Raw genomic sequence first — 18322 nt, forward strand, 5'->3', positions numbered from 1 at the left:
GCCAACGTGCACATGTAACCCCAGTCTTTTCAACAAAGGCCCAATATCCAGAATCTATAAGGAACTTGAACTAACAACAACAATAAAACATTAAAAAGTGGGTAAAGGACACAATTATTATTACTTTTTTTTAATATTTAGAAAACTTGCTATACTTATTAACAAAGTCCAAGTTTTTAAAATTGATTCTTTAGAATGCTCTTAATATACAATCATGCTTTTTTCTAAACAAATATAGTTTAGTGTCTTGTTTTCTAATTTCTATATACTTTCTTTATTTTTCTTGTCTTACTGTACTAGTTTTGATTTTCAGTGCAATGTAGCAGATAAATGGTGAGATAAGGTATCTTACACTTATTTCTGCTCTTCAGTGGAAAATATCTCATTTTTCACCACTAAATATCATGCTAACTGTAGATTTGCAGAGGCAATTTTTAGCAAATTAAGAAAGTTATTTCTATTCTAGTTTGCTGAAAATTTTTTGCACAAATGGTTATTGAAATTTATCAAATGCTATTTCTGCATCAATCAATATCATTATTTGGCCTATTGATACAATGGATTACATTAATTGGTTTTCAAACGGTAATCAGCCTTACATATGTGGAGTAAATTTCACTTGACAGTGTTGAATAATTGCATTAGTTCATTCTTGTACTGCTATAAGGACATACCAGAGACTGGGCAATTTATAAAGGGAAAGGATTAATTAATTTATAGTTCCTCAGGTCTGGAAAGACTTCAGAAAACTTACAATCATCACAGATGGGAAGCAAACACGTTCTTCCTCACATGATGGCAGGAAGGAGAAGAATGAGTGAAGGTCAGGAGCAGAGGAGCAGAAACCCCTTATAAAATCATCAGATTTTATGGGAACTTACTGATTATCATAAGCAAGAAGCATGAGGGTAACTGCTTGGATGATCCAATTATGTCCCACCAGTTTCCTCCCACATGTGGGGATTATGGAAACTATAATTCAAGATGAGATTTGGGTGGGGACACAACCACACCATCTCATTCCATCCCTACCCCCATCCCATGTCCTCATATTTCAAAACACAATCATGCTTTCCCAACAGTCTCCAAAGTCGTTACTCATTCCAGAATTAATCCACAAGTCCAAGTCCAAAGTCTCATATGAGACAAGGCAAGTCTCTTCCACTTATGAGCCTGTAAACTGAAAGCAAGTTAGTTACCTTCTATATGGAATGTGGGTACAGGAATTGGGTAAATAAATTCATTACAAATGGGATAAATTGGTCAAAACAAAGGGGGTACAGGCCCCATCCAAATCTGAAATTCAATAGAACAATCATTAAACCTTAAAGCTCCAAAATGATCTCCTTTGACTCCATGTCTCACATTTAGGTCATGCTGGTGCAAGAAGTCAGCTCCTACAGCCTTGGGAAGGTCCACCCCTGTGACTTTGCAGGGTACAGCCCCCTCACAGCTGTTTTAATGGGCTGGTGTTGGGTGTCTGCAACTTTTCCAGGTGCACAGTGCAAGCTGTCAGTGGATCTTGAGATCCGGTGTTTGGAGGATGGTGGCCCTTTTCTCACAGTTCCACTGGGAAGTGCCCCAGTGGGGACTCTATGTGGGGTCTCCAATCTCACATTTCCCTTCCACACTGTTCTAGCAGAAGTTCTCTATCAGGGCCCTGCCCCTGAAGCAAAATTCTGCCTGTACATCTATACAGCCTCTGAAATCTAGGTAGAAGTTTCCTAACCTCAGTTCTTGACTTCTCTGCATATGCAGGCTCAACACCATGTGAAAGCTGCCAAGGCATGGAGCTTGCACCTTCTGAAGCCATAGCCCAAGCTGTATCTTTGCCCCTTTTAGCCACAGTTAGTGAGGCCAGAATGCAGGGCACCAAGTCCCTAGGCTGCACACAGCAGGGGAGGCCCTAGGCCCAGCCCATAAAATCATTTTTTCCTCCTAGGGCCCTAGGCCTGTGATGGGAAGGGCTTCCATGAAGGTCTGTGACATGCCCTGAAGACATTTTCCCCATTGACTTGGTGATTAACATTCGGCTCTTTGTTACATATGCAAATTTCTGCAGCAGGCTTGAGTTTCTCTCTAGAAAATGGATACTAATTCTATTGAAACTATTCCAAAAAATGAGAAGGAAGGTTTCCTCCCTAACTCATTTTATGAAGCCAGCATCAACCTGATACTAAAATCCGGCAGAGAAACAATGAAATAAAACAAACAAACAAACAAAACAACAACAACAACAACAACAAAACTTCAAGCTAATATCCTTGATGAACATACAGGCAAACATTCTCAACAAAATATTAGCAAACCAAATCCAACAGCACAACAAAAAGATAAAACACTGCAATCAAGTAGACTTTATTTGAGGGATGAAGGATGCAAGGTTGATTCAACATATGTAAATTAATAAATGCAATTTACCACAAAAACAGAATTAAAAGCAAAAATAATATGATCATCTCAATAGACACAGAAAAGACTTTCAATAAAATCTAACATACCTTCATGATAAAACCCTCAACAAATTAGGCATTGAAGGAACATACCTTAAAATAAAATCAGCCATCTATGATAAACCCACAGCCAACATCATACCAAATGGGCAAAAGTTGGAACCATTACTCTTGAGAACTGGAACAAGACAATAATTTTCACTCTCAGCAGTCCTATTCAACACAGTACTGGAAGTCCTAGCCAGAGCAATCAGACAAGAGAAACAAATCAAAGACATCCAAATAGGAAAATAAGAAATCAACTACCTCTCTTTCCTGACAATATGGTTTTATGACTAGAAAATCTTAAAGACTCTGCCAAAAGGCTTACAGAACTAGCAAACACTTTTAGTAAAGTTTCAGGATACAAAATCAATGCACAAAAACTAGGAGCATTTCTACACATCACCAACAACCAGGCTGAGAATGAAATAAAGAAAACAAGCCAAATTACAGTAGCCACAAAGAAAATAAAATAACTAGGAGCACAGATTAAAAGAGAAGTGAAAGATCTTGGCAAAGAGAACTACCAAACACTGCAGAAAGAAATCAGAGATTACACAAATAAACGGAAAAATATTCCATGCTCATGTGTTGTAAGGATCAATTTTCTAAAAATGTCCATACTACCGAAAGCAATCTGTGTATTAAATGCTATTTCTATCAAACTACTAATGTAATTCTTCACAGAACTAGACACAATTATTCTAAAATTCATAGAACTACAAAAGAACCCCAAATAGTTAAAGCAATCCTAAACAAAAAAGAACAAAGCAATAGGCATCATACTACCTGATTGTGCGGTATACTATAAAGATACATTAACCAAAATAGCATGGTACTCATACAAAAACAGATACATAGCACAATGGAATACAAGATAAAGCTGAGAAATAAATCTGCACAATTATAACCGTTTGATCTTTGACATGGTCAACAAAAACAAGAAACAATGAAAAGACTTTCTGTTCACTAAATGGTGCTGGAATAACTGGCTAGCCACAGGCAGAAGATTGAAGCTGGACTCATACCTTTTACCATATGCAAAATTTAATTCAAAATGGATGAAAGATTTAAATATAAGACCTCAAACTATGAAAATTCTAGAAGACAATCTAGGAAATACTCTTCTTGACATGAACTTTGGCAAAAATATTTTGGCTAAGTCCCTAAAAGCAATTGCAACAAAAACAGAAATAGACAAGTGGAACCTAATTAAATTAAAGAACTTTTGCATAGCAAAATAAATTCAACAATTAAACAGACAGTCTACAAAATAGGAGAAGATATTTGCAAATTATGCATCTGACAAAGGCTTAATATCAATAATCTATAAGGAACTCAAACAAAATCACAAGGAAAACCCCATTAAAAATGGGCAAATGACATGAACAGACACTTCTCAAAAGAAGATATAAAAACAACTGACAAACATTAAAAATTCTCAGCATTATTAATCATCAGAGAAATTTAATGAAAAGTATGAAGAGATACTGATATGGTTAGGTGTTGTGTCCTCACCAAAATCTCATCTTGAATTGTAATCTCCATAATCCCCACATGTCAAGGGAAAGACCAGGTGGAGGTAATTGAATCACGGGGTATTTTCCCCCATACTGTTCTCATGATAGTGAGTTCTCATGAAATCTGATGATTTTATAAGGGGCTCTTCCCCCTTTGCTTGGCCCTTTTCCTTTCTACTGTCTTATAAAAAAACAGGAGTTTTGTTATAAGACAAAGAACAATTGAAACCTAAGCTAGATGCTCTAAACAAACTAGAAAGCTGAGTAATCACTTCTCAAATTCCTAGAATATTTCTGATGTAAAAAAAAAGTTTATTTCATTGATTCTTTTTCTTCATTAATATCTCTCCTTTATATCTATTCTGGTTCTGTAATTCACAATCATGCAGCAGGTGGCTCAAGCCACCTTTGGTGGTAATCCCAGCACTTTGGGAGGCCGAGACAGGTGGATCACGAGGTCAAGAGCTCGAGACCATCCTGGTCAACATGGTGAAACCCCGTCTCTACTAAAAATACAAAAAATTAGCTGAGCATGGTGGCACGTGCCTGTAATCCCAGCTACTCAGGAGGCTGAGGCAGGAGAATTGCCTGAACCCAGGAGGCGGAGGTTGCAGTGAGCCGAGATCGTGCCATTGCACTCTAGCCTGGGTAACAAGAGTGAAACTCCGTCTCAAAAAAAAAAAAAAAAAAAAAAAAATCCAAATCAGGAGAAATGAGCAAAAGAATGCAAATAGGTAATATGCAATATTAATATAGGAGAATATTGTAACAAGTTCTCTTCTGGGTTAATTTGTGAAAACTCTCAATAGAAAATTTTAAAAATATATATAATCTGCCAAAATTATATACCAGAAGAGGAGAAATAAACTATTGAAACAAAAAGATAAATATACAAGGCTTAAGTGGTTTGGAAGGAAGACATAAATTTTCAAGGAAAATTTTATATACATTGTCTTCTTTCTTCTAAAGAGATGCTTTCGAAGGCTGAGCATGCTGGCTCATGCCCATAATCCCGGCACTTTGGGAGGCCATGGTGGGAGATTTTCTTGAGCCCAGAAATTCAGGACTAGTCTAGGTAACAGAGTAACAACCTATCTCAAAAAAAAAAAAAAAAAAATACAAAACAAAATTAGCCTGTTGTGGTGGTGTGCCTGTAGTCCCAACAACTTGAGAGGCTGAGGTGGGAGGATCACTAGAGCCCAGAATATCAAGGCTGCAGTGAGCAGAGGTCACACTACTGCACTCCAGCCTGGACAACAGAGCAACACTTGGCTAAACAAATAAAGAAATAAATAATGAGATGCTTCTCAAAATCTTATGCAATAACATAAATGTTTTCTAAATGTAATGTTTCTAAATGTTTTCTAAAATCTTCTAAATTTATAAAGATTTTGTTGAGAAAAAAAGAGTATCCTAAGTTAGGGTTTCTTACAACATAAATTTTGCAAATGAAACATTTTACTTTAATGAAACCTGATTATTACTCTAGTGATTTTCTCTGTCCACTGGATTTTCAATGGGGAATATTAAATAACTAAGCCGATAATTTACTATCTTACTTAGTGTGACATTTTAAAATTCTTACAAGGATTATGTCTTGTTCTTTTTTAAAATAATATGGAATGTTTTAAAATGAAAGGAGCAGCAGCTTTCCTGTATTGATAATGGGCAGTTTCAGAAAGGGGAAAAAGTTGACAATTATTAAATATAGATTGCATGCCCTTTGCATTATCAAATTTCTCATCTACTATTTTTAGTGGACCATGAAATTAACGACAAGACAAACTATCTGAGAAGCTAAGCAACTGGCAAGACACAAAAGTTACTAATTGATTAATAAGTAGTTCAGATAAGCTTGTCTGACCCCAAAGACAGTCCTCAACTACCACAGTTAACACTGTTTCAGGTGCTTATGATTGCATATATTTAGTTAAGTAGTATTTTCTATTATTTTTCAGGAAAGGTGTCCTAGAAATGTGTAAACACATGAGAAGGTATTCTAAGATGAGCAATGTAAATGTTGAAAGGACAGAACAGACATCCTTAAGAGAAATGAAGAAGTGTGCACTTAACAGCTATCTGACATTGAGGGAGGAACTGGAAAGCTATGAATAAATCTTTGCGGATGACAAGTAACATGATAAATGAATTACTTAGCAGAGGCTATTAATATTATAAATGAGGAAAGTTTCATGACTAACTTTTGGACAAAATCATTCAAAACAGCATATATACTTTTAAATTATTTTGAAATTCTATTTCTGTTGTTTCTTATCAGTGAATAAGACTGAATTTGTCCAAAATAAAATATTTGGGAAACATAGAAGAGCATTAATTATAAAATAAAAAATATTGATATTTTGACTCTAGTAAGAACTATGAGTGGTGTGGTGATATATATTCTCCAACTTAGTTATATGCATATGTACACATAGACATATGAATATATCCATATTAGGATTATAGTTTTAATATTATAGAATAAAGAAATTCTCCACAAACTTTTTAAGAATTTCAAATATGTAGAAAAATTCTAAGAGCAACACAAAAATCTGTATCTATCCGGATGCACCATTTCTCTCCCTCTCTCACACACACATATGCACACAAATCTGTTATCTACATTAACTTATATATATGTGCATTTATATGTGTGTGCATGTGTGTATTACAGTTTGCAGAAAATATGACAATTTTTTTCTAAATACTTCAGATCATGTACATTATTTTTCTCTTACAAAATCATACATAGACACAAATGCTGATGTAATTTAACATCAATATCATATTGATAGCTAAATGATAGTCTATATTGAAATTATTCTGCTTGTTTCAATAATATCCCTTGTTGCTTCTGGTCTGCTTGTTTTGATCCAGGATGCAATGATGCAGTATACATTTTATTCAGTTGTCCTGATCTTTAGTCTTCTTTAATAAAGCTATGAAGAAAGATGCAAACATTTGCAACAGCATGGATGAACCTAGAGGACATTATACTAAGTAAACCAGACAATGATAGATAAATTCTGCATGATCTCACTAATATGTGGAATCTAAAATAGTTTGATTATTTTAATATAATCTGATTATAATCAGATTATAAATCTGATTTATAATCTAATTAGAGCCCTTTTCCTCTTGTGTCTAAGAAAATGAAAACTGCTACTCATCTATTCAATTAGAGTGAATGTTGCTTGCCAGGGCATTGGGAAAGTGGGAAATAGGGAGATGTTGGTCAAAGGGTACAATTATTCATTTGTACACAATGAATAATTTCTTAAGACCTAGTGCACAGCAATGTGAATATAGTTACCAATCCTGTATTGTACACTTAAAATTTTCTAAGAGTGTAGACTTTAAGGCTTCTCACCGCAAAAAAAGAAAGAAAAGAAATGACAACTCTGTGAGGTGATATAAATGTTAATTAGCTTGATTATGGAGATGATTTCATAGAATATGCGTATAGAAAAACATTGTTATCATATATCCTAAGTGTATATGATTTTGTCAATTATATCTCAATAAAGAAGAAAAATGAAGAAAAAAAAAGCTAGTATATTGGCTAAAATGCCTATTATCTATTTTAGAGATTTTTATGAAAGTAGTAATCATTCTATGTTTCATAAAAATAAACCACAATTCTAAGTTGTATAGATAGCCTCTTGGCTAGTTTAAGGCCATGTATAAGTAATTCCATTCCAGTTTCTAACAGATACCTCTAAATTGTGACTGTTCATTCCCCTATCTCATTTCCTATATTTTGAACAGAGTACTTTAAGAAGTTATATTGAACTTCTATTCTGCTATATGAATTATGAGCAGATTTTCTTGGTTTATTTTTATCCTTGTAAGTTATTCTTCAGATTATACCTCCCAAAATGCAAGAAACTGCTATTAGCCCCTGCTGTTTTATGCCTTTTTGTTTTTAACATTTTCGTAAGATGTCACCATTTAAATTATCGTAAGATATTAGCATTTGATAGTTTAGTGATTTGGTAGACAATTATGGAAATATTTTAGTGTTTATTTTTTTAATCATCTTAAATAATTTAGTTGTAATGAGAAATGATTTATTTTGAATCTTTTATATAGATTCCATTTCCATTCAGAAATGTAGCGATTCAATTAAAATTTTTCTTTGAAAGATTGTATTGAAGCCTCCTGTTACCAAGTCACAGGCTAAAGTGTTCACGGAGAGGTCAACTCAGCCATCTCTCAGCCCAAACTCTTCAAAGTACCATTAATACTGACTCTTCTAATTCAGAGAAGCAGATTTTACTCTTATTCTTAAAATAATTCTTTCCAGGATGTTGAAACTGTTATAGGATAGACTGTCTCTCTGATTTATAATCTAATTAGAGCCCTTTTCCTCTTGTGTCTAAGAAAATGAAAACTGCTGCTCATCTATTGTGCAGGGCCATTTCATACACTGGAGTCCCCTAGTAAATCCCAAATCATTCTTTCTTCCTTTAGGTCAAAGGAGAACAGTTTCATTTGCTTTATCTCATAGGGGCTGTTGCCCAAACTTTTCATCACATTTGATTGTTTTCATCAGAAAGAACTCCATTTCATACTTCACTGTGATAATCCAAACAATGTCAAGAATTTTTCTAATAAGGTTAAGAGTGCTGTGTGTATCTTCTTAGAGAAGTACTTTCTAGTATCCTCTTATCACTGTTGTATGTTGCACGAAGGATGAAGCAAATAACTACAATGATTCTAGTTTCAGAAAACCATAAGTTATATGTATTGCTCTTGACAAGTATGTTGTGATTTAATTTCTTAAACATAAATTTGGATCATTGCCAATTTATGTTTAAGAAATTAAATCACAACATATTTGAACGGTTTGGGATCACTGCGTTTTTAATATCCTCTTATTTTAAGTGAATAGTGAAGTATCATTTGTATTTTACAGATTGCGTAAGTTACGTAACTAAAACATACTGCACACTGTATTTGGGAATTTGATTAGTATACGTTTAACTCATAACAAATAATAGTATGCAAAATTTTTTTAAACTTTGATATTTGCTGGGGAGATCAATATGCTTACAAGCCGATGGAATAGGAATTATTTACATTTTAGATTATTTTGATTCCATGTTTTAATCTATTATCTGGAGCAGATTATTTGAAATTTCCCATCACCCAAATTTCCTGTGATCACAGTTGCTGCTACCAAACATAAGCCCTAAAGTTTCCAAACTCTAGATTACTAAACCACTTTCATAATAAAGATTTGGGAATAGCCGACTTCTGTTTTTCTTTACCAGAATCTGTTTTTAAATTTCCTGCTTCTCAATTATAACAAATGGATACATTTCTTTATCCAAACTTTTTATATTATATAAGGTTTTCTGAAGCAACTTCCATGTAGAGGTAAAGTCTTCTGAACTTGACTATGATTTTACCTTACCAGTGATTTTCTACCATGTTATGTTTCCTTGTTACTAATCAGTATCATTTTGTATCAGTTTGAAGAACTCCCTGAAGCATTTCTTGTAAGGAAGATCTACTGTTGATGAACTCCCTTAGCTTTTGTCTATCTGGAAAAGTGTTTATCTCTCTTTAATATCTGAAGGGCAACTTTGCCCAGCAAAGTAATATTGGCTGGAATTTTTTTCTTCCAGTGCTTTGAATATATCGTCCTACCCTTTCCTAACCTACAAGATTTCAGTCGAGTCTGTTGATAGCCTTATGGAGGTTCTCTTGTATATGAAAAACTACTCTTGCCTTACCGTGTTTGATTTTTTTCTCTTTGTCTTTGATTTTTTGCTTCAAGTGTGGATGGCTTTGTGGTTTTCCTTGGTCAAGGAAATCAGAAGTAATGGGGTGTGCCAGTTTACAGCGAAGGCCTCAAGCATTATCACATCCTTCTGCCTACTCTGTGGAATCTTGGAACCACTGTGGAAAATGTTCAAGCTAATCTGAGGAGAAAAGATCTCATAAATGAGAGCCACAGCCGTCTAGTTGCCCCTGATGATATCCCAAACAGCAAAGGCAACCCTCACACAGGAAACCCAGTAGAGACCAGAAAAACCTTCTGACTAGAATTCTTTCTTAAATAATCTTTCTTCTATTCTTTGAAATTTCCCTCCCAAACTTCCCTCCGTAGACACCTTGCTGTATAGATTTCCCAAGACTTCATGTCTCCTCATCCTGATATGGAAAATATTTTATCAATTTAAAAAATAATTATAACACTCAAGAGGCATGACAAATTATTAAGTGTTAATGTGTTTATTCTCCCTATTTTTTCTCTTCTTTCCTTTCCATCAGATGACTATGTCATTGGCATCTTTTTTCCAAGAGGGTTTTATAGTAAGATTTAAAAGCATAATAGAAAATAGTCTTGAGAGTTACTGGATTGGTGCAAAAGTAATTGCAGTTTACATCATAATTTTTTTTTTTTTTTTTTTTTTTTTTTGAGACGGAGTTTCGCTCTTGTTGCCCAGGCTGGAGTGCAATGGCGCGATCTCGGCTCATCGCAACCTCCGCCTCCTGGGTTCAGGCAATTCTCCTGCCTCAGCCTCCTGAGTAGCTGGGATTACAGGCACGCGCCACCATGCCCAGCTAATTTTTTTTTTGTAATAGTAGAGACGGGGTTTCACCATGTTGACCAGGATGGTCTCGATCTCTTGACCTCGTGATCCACCCACCTCGGCCTCCCTAAGTGCTGGGATTACAGGCATGAGCCACCGTGCCCGGCCTACATCATAACTTTTAATGATAAAAACTGCAATTAATTTTGAATCAAACTAATTGTTTTATCTAGTCTAATTCTCTGATATTCTGAAGTAAAGCAAAATCATTATTTCTAGCATTCAATACTACAGTGATTATTTTATTGCAATATTCTAATGGAAGTTGTGGTAATCAGTAATTTCAGATGGTTTGACATAAATAGATGTGTTCTGGTCCTCTTTCCTCAACCATAAAAACAAGCAAATAGATTTCTCACAAGTATTAAATAAAATAATATGCTTAAACATTTAGAATCTGTTTTAGTCATGGTTCTCCAGAGAGAGAGACCAATATAATAGATAGATGAGATAGATAGAAAGATGATTGATGATTGATAATAGATAGATAGATCGATAGATAGATAGATCGATCGATAGATAGATAGAAAGATGATAGATAAATAGAAGAGATAACTTATTTTGAGAATTGGCTCACATAATTATCAATGATGAAAAGTCTCAGAACAGGCCTTCTGGAAGCTAAAGACCCAAAGATGCCAGTAACATGACTCAGTTCAAGTCTGACAGCATCAGAACCAGAGAAATCAATGGTGTTACTCTTAGTACAAGGCTGAAGGTGTAAGAAACTGGGGTCACTAGTGTTAAGTCCAAGAGTACAAAGGCCAGACAGCCTGAAGTTCTGATCTTCAAGAGCAGGAGATGAGTGTCCCGGCTTCAGGGACAGAGGGAGAAGAAAATTCACCTTTCCTCTGCCTTTTTGTTCCATCTAGGAATCCAACCTGGATAGATGCTAGGCAGTACCCCTCCACAGTAAGGGTGAATCTATCTCCTCAGTTCACTGTCTTATAGGCCAGTCTCCTCTCTGTGTTTCACAGCCACATTCAGAAATGATTCTTTACCAGTTCTTCAGGTATTCCTTAATCAGTCAAGTTGACATGTAAAATTTACCATATGTGGCCTATAAGACAGTGAACTGAGGAGATAGATTCACCCTTACTGTGGAGGGGTACTGCCTAGCATCTATCCAGGTTGGATTCCTAGATGTTAAAGTGCCATCTCTTACCAGGAGAAAACTATGTGAAGGGAGCTGACCTTTGAGATAAAAAAACGGTGGAGGGGACATTAAAGTGGTAGAGTCTAATTTAAGCTGATAATAATCTAACTACAAATGCCAGAAAAACTCTACCACTTTAATGTCCCCTCCACCGTTTTTTTATCTCAAAGGTCAGCTCCCTTCACATAGTTTTCTCCTGGTAAGAGATGGCACTTTAACATTTTTATTTTAATAATACTCCCCATATTATTTATGAAGTTGATTTTATAAAACGATTGCTTTTTAGGAAGGCTAATAAATACAATAATTGAGTATTGAGCAGAAGTAATAAAATCTTTCAAAACTGTTGATAATTGCTATAAAATTATTCTTATTATTAAGCACCAAACATTGAAAATACAGACATAAACCAGTGATATTTGTTGCCCAAATATTGTAATTGTAACAGTAAAGATTAAATAAATGATATTACAGATAAAGTGATTTTATTGATGCTCAATTGACTTCTAGATAATAAGGAAGATGCTCTGAAGGTAAAACTTTTTTAATAGCAGCTAACCTAACTTAAACCATGTATAAGGCAATAAAACATATTGAATTAATCAAGTCAAGGACATGAATCTTTTATATAAGGCTATTTTTCAGCTCAAGTTAGAGCTCTAAAGTAATCTTTCTTTGAAGTTCTTAATAACAACATATTCTTTATTTCTCATAAATGCTATGGAAGTCATTGCTTCACATTCTGACTTTATTATTTGCTTTATTGCAGAACTCTGAAAAATGGTGGTAAAAATTTTCATCGATTCTGAATGATTTTTAGATTTGCATAATTTTGTAAGTTGCATGAGAAATGAGTACATTTAAGTGCAATCCACCGTGAATGTAATCACTTATTTCCTATCAGAACAGATATCAGTCTAGTTAGATTAACTTAATTTAATTAACCATTACTTTCTCAAAAAACAGTTACAAAGTATTTATTTTTAAATCAGCTTAGTTGGTGGCTTTCTTTTTCTTAATTGGTGCTACTCTCAAAATAAAATTATAATTTCCTAGAAATGAAAAGTATGTTTTCGTTCATCCCAAGGTGACTTAGAAGATAAAATACAGATAATATTGTTAGATTTACAAGAGCTGTGAACAATTTTATAGGTACTACTGTGTAGAATTACTCCTTCTTGCCGTGGCTCATAAAGCCAGTCTTTATTTTGTATGAGTGGGTTTTTGGTTCGGTTTTTAACCTAACAAAACAGATTACCATTATTTTTTAAAAGAAATCTATAAAGTTTCCTTTTTAAATCTATTTAAACATCTGTTAATTAAAGTGCTGAGCTAAATGAAATCCTAACAACTCTATGATCTTTTTATTCTTTAATGTAATGAAATAAAATGTAATAAATAGAATAAACAAAAATAAAAACATAATACAGCTAAAGCATCTGCTAAGATTAACCTGAGGTTAGTATGTTACAGAGTGTATATAGGGGAACTTAAAGTCAAATATGAGTAGATTTCTTCTAAAATTCTTCACTGACAACATTGATTTTTGTCATTTGGCTTTCAACATGACAATCAGATCTACTATTGTTATTCTCCACAGATAATGCCCAACAATTTGCCTTCCATCCACAACTCAATTTTCTCCTCATATAAATGGATAATTACTTTCTCTCATCAAATTGTTTGCTTCATTCCCTAAGAACTTTCCTTTAGATGTCTATGTAGGTATATATATATTCCAGTAAAGATAATTTCCTGCAGGAAAAGTGTCTGGATAGGAGTAAATGATTTAGATTATTGATCACTATATCATACTATTTAATTCCCGATCCATGTGTGATCAGTGATCCTTTTGGCTCATTTATACATCACTTTTTATTTTCTAAAGCATAGTATATTACCATTTAAAACACAATATAAACATATCACTGCTATAGGTTCTGGCTAAACAGGAAGCCCATAAATTTCCCTTTATGCCTGAACTGTTTTGAATTTTTTTCTGCCATTAAATTAGAAAAAAAATCCCTAAAAAGTATGAAAATAGTTCATGCATTTAACAAACCCTACATTACCAAAATTAATAAAATGTACTAAAAAGTGAAAATGTCTCCACCTCAGGTTTGAAGATACTAAGTTCCTGGACAAATTTTTGCCTGGTGTATCTTTGGCTACTACCTATTTGTCTATCTGAGACAGGTCTTTAGGGGATGTGGTAGAAAAAACTTTGGATATTGGTAATATTTGCTTCTTATGCCTTTTAAATGATACTGCCAGAAAAAGTCAAGCTTTTATTCAAGCTGCTCATGTGAAACATGAAAGAAAATACAGCTGTGTTTAAAAAGAGTTTTCTGCTTCGAGTCAGCAATCCAAGTGATTCAGAGTCAAACAAGTATGTACCCTGTTCAGTTGGAAAAGTCACCTACCTATCCTCAAATTAACATTAGTACATGAAAGGCAAGAAATTGGAGACAACAATGGGAATAAAATATTAGAACCTAGGAAAAGCGGGAGTGTAGACAAATGCCCTAAGCTCTGTCTAAACCCTTTGCTTCATGAACTGACAAAGATAATATTTATATCCCTAAAATGTAGTGTGGGAGTAGAATCAGATTAGTTGGGTCTCATAACTACAGCCTTTCATTTCTGAGGTAAATGAATAATGGAAGCAGTTTAACTGAGAGCTAAGGGATAAGCAGACAACTCAGAACTACCTCCCAAACGGAAAGCCTAAGGCAAGATCTACATTTAAAGACCATAACTAAACTGCCTCTTTAGGTTTGGTTACTAGATCTTGGAATAAAAGTATGCAAATACCAAAGAAATCCCTAAGAAACAAAACCTGTGTCCCCGAAATCATGCTAAGTAAAAATGGTAGACAAAAGTCCAGCCACCACAAGACAGTTTTTCTTTCCTGATGTCAATAAAGATCAAGGGATAGGGAAGATATTCCCTGATAACAGAATTTGGATCAGGTAAAATGACTAACAACTACACAACTGCAAATTTGCTGAACTGCAATTGACCAAGAAAAATCAATATCATCTGGAGATTCTAGACTCAGAACTAGATACAAGCAGTGAGTTTTCTTCCCTGATGGAAGAGACAGATCTTAGTTCCAATTGGGTAGATTCACTATGCTAGGGAGGAGAATATTTAAATAATATACACAGAATAAAAACCTAGTTATAGGCGATATTTTATATTTTCTTAAATTTTTTTTTAATTATCTTGCAACACTTCTTCCTTTTTCTGGTAACATTATAATTTTCTTCTTATCAGAAAATGTCTTCTTCCATCTGATGGGGCTGTCAATTACATGAGCCCAATTCTCTACCACAAGGGAAGACTGACAACAGAGTTGGTATAATGAAATCAGGGTCAGTTAAAAATCTAAAATGTGCCAAGCAACATGTAACATGTTGCTGCTAAAGATCATCTTTACCATCAAATAGAGAGAGAGGGCCAGGCACAGTGGCTTATACCTGTAATCCCAGCACTTTGGGAGGGTGAGGCAGGCAGATCACACAATCAGTTTGAGACCAGCCTGGCCAACATGGTGAAATGCTGTCTCTACTAAAAATACAAAAATTAGCTGGGTATGGTAGTGCTCGCCTTTAATCACAGCTACTCGGGAGGCTGAGGCAGGAGAATTGCTTGAACCTGGGAGGCAGAGGTTGCAGTGAGCTAAGATTGTACCACTGCATTCCAGCCTGGGCAACAGAGCGAGACTCTGTCTCAAAAACAAACAAATAAAAAAACCCAAAAAACAAAAAACACATTGAGAGGCAGAACTTTCATTATACCTTTGGAGCATTTCTATCCTTTTATTGATATCTCTATTTAATGAAATATCATTCTTCTTGCTCCTGTTAGCTCTTTGTCCATAGTTTCTTTAGCTTCTCGGCACATCAAAGAGAGGGCTCAAGCCCAGTGTGGCAGCTTTCCTGGGCTTAGGAGTCTCAGTTTATAATCTAGTGCTTCCAGAACATCTTTAAGTTGGGAGGAAAGGAAACTAAAAAGGAGGGAACATAAAAAGATCAGGTCAAAATTTGACGGTAAAGTCCTCTTTAAGAAACTAAGAAATATTGGGCAAACTTAAGAACTGAGAAGAGATTTGTATATAGGACTAGGGAAAGAAGTTTGAAGTCCAAATTTTACCAAGTTAGCGGAGCAAAGTACAATATTGAGCTTGATCTACTTGAAAGCACATTAGCGTCTTGGTTTAGGAATTAGAACCATATACGTAGACTGAAGAATGCATCTCAGGTCTGAGAGAAAAACTGATGGGTCTGTCCAAACCAAACCTAACCCTAATATGAATATTTGAACAGCTTATGTATTCTCCAGTAATTTACTACCTGTTGTAGCAAAGATCAATGCTCTTCAAAAAAACAGACTGGAATCCACAATGACCAGTCTTCAATAAGAAACAATCAGACATTTGAAGAGGTAAGAAGATTTGATTTTTGATCAAGGAAAAAAGTACATAGAGACAATTATATGAATGACTGACACTTTGGACTTAACAGAACTTTAAAATAACTATCATGAATATGTAAAATAATATAATGGAGAATATAAATATGACAGGCACGAAAAATTTCAAAAGAAAAATTTTAGTTTTAAAATTAAAAATACATAATACATGAAATAATTGGACTGCCTTAGCAGCAGTATTAGGCATTGCCAAAGGTAGGATAAATAAATCTAAACACAAGACGATAGCAATTTTTATAGTGAAAAACATAGAGAATAATAAATTTAAAATAACAACAAGGAGGTTCCAATGATCTGTGGGGGAATAAAGAAAGGGAGGAAGGAACAGAAAGTATGTACCTATATATACTATTTCAAAATTTCCCCAACTTGACAAAAAAATTTAAACCTCACAGGTCTACGGTGCTTCATGTACCCTGAACAGGATGAATACAGAAAACACATTTAGGCACTTTTTTCCAGGAACAATATTAGCCAAAAACAAACAAACAAACAATGGAATGACATTTTTAAGATGGTGAAGAAAATTAAAAACCTGCAAACCCAGAATTCTATGTCAGCAAAGCCAAAAATCCTCTGAAAATAATGATGGTATGGATGTATTTTAATGTAGATTGAGTCCCCCAACCTAAAAATCTGAAATCCAAAATGCTCTAAAATTTGAAATTTTTGATTACTGACATTATGCTCAAAAGAAATGGTCACTGGAGCATTTTGGATTTCAAATTTTCAAATCAGGGATGCTGAGCCAATAAGTATGATGCAAATATTCCAAAATCTAAAAATATATGAAATATGAAACTGTATAGCCTCAAGGATTTCAGATAAGGAATATACTAAACATGTATTTTGAAAAAGCTAAGAAAATTTATCACCCGCAGGTTTATTTGACATTCTACATGAGATTTTTAATGAATGAAAATGTATTTCGGTCAAAAATACGGTTCTATGGGAAAGAATAAAGAACACTGGAAATAGCCAGTCTCGGTGGTCCAGCACTTCGGAGGCTGAGGTGGGTGGATCACATGAGTTCAGGAGTTTGAGACCAGCCTGGCCAACATGACGAAATCCCATCTCTACTAAAGATACAAAATTAGCTGGACATGTGTTTGTGGTCCCAGCTACTCGAGATGCTGACACAGGAGAATAACTTGACCCTGGGAGGGGCCGGTTGAAGTGTGCCAAGATCGCACGATTGCACTTGAGCCTGGGTGACAGAGCAAGACTCTGCCTCAAGAAAAAAAAAAGAACACTTTAGAAATACAAATAAATATAAAGGGTAAGTTTCTTTTCTGGAAGTCCATTAAATAAGGAAAATGTAGGTAATACTACTATAAGGTTCTTACTTTATACGTGAAGCAATATAACATGAAGTTAAGATAAGCTTTCATAAATGTAAGTATATATTTTAATCCCTTGAGTAGCTACTGCATAAATGCCACAGTTTAACTAAAAATACAAATACAGAAGACAAAATGTAATTTTAATAAATATGTGATTAAATCAAAATAAGGCAAGAAATAAGAGGCAGAGAGAAAGGGCAAGAAGATAAAGCTCAAGTGGGTAGACTTAAATCTAATCACATAAACAATTATGTTAGATGTAAGAGAATTCAAAAGTACAATTAAAAGGCAAAGCTTGCCAAGTTACATTACAAAGCAAGACTCAACTATATGGTGTCTACAGGGCATGCACTTTAATTACATAAAGCCATGAAACATTAAGTATATGAAAGTGGAAGTATAAGATGAATATCAAACAAAGAAGACTTCAAGAAAAGGAGTAGTCTCATAAAGAAGGAGTATTTCATAATGGCAAAAGTATCATTTCAGCAAGATACATAAACAATTTAAAATGTGTTGTACATAATCAAATTGCATGAATCTAAATGATTTAATAAACAATATATAGTTGGAGATTTTAGCACTTATCTCTCAGTAATTGACATAACAGTTGACAAAACACTGAAAAAGAATAATGAAAAAGTTTGTTCTTCAACTAGACTTACTTTGCATTTATAGAACTTCAAACAACCAAGAACAGCACAAT

The sequence above is a fragment of the Aotus nancymaae genome, unplaced genomic scaffold (assembly GCF_030222135.1).
Source record: "Aotus nancymaae isolate 86718 unplaced genomic scaffold, 86718_ANA_hifiasm-v0.15.2.pri h1tg000003l, whole genome shotgun sequence".
NCBI lineage: Eukaryota > Metazoa > Chordata > Mammalia > Primates > Aotidae > Aotus > Aotus nancymaae.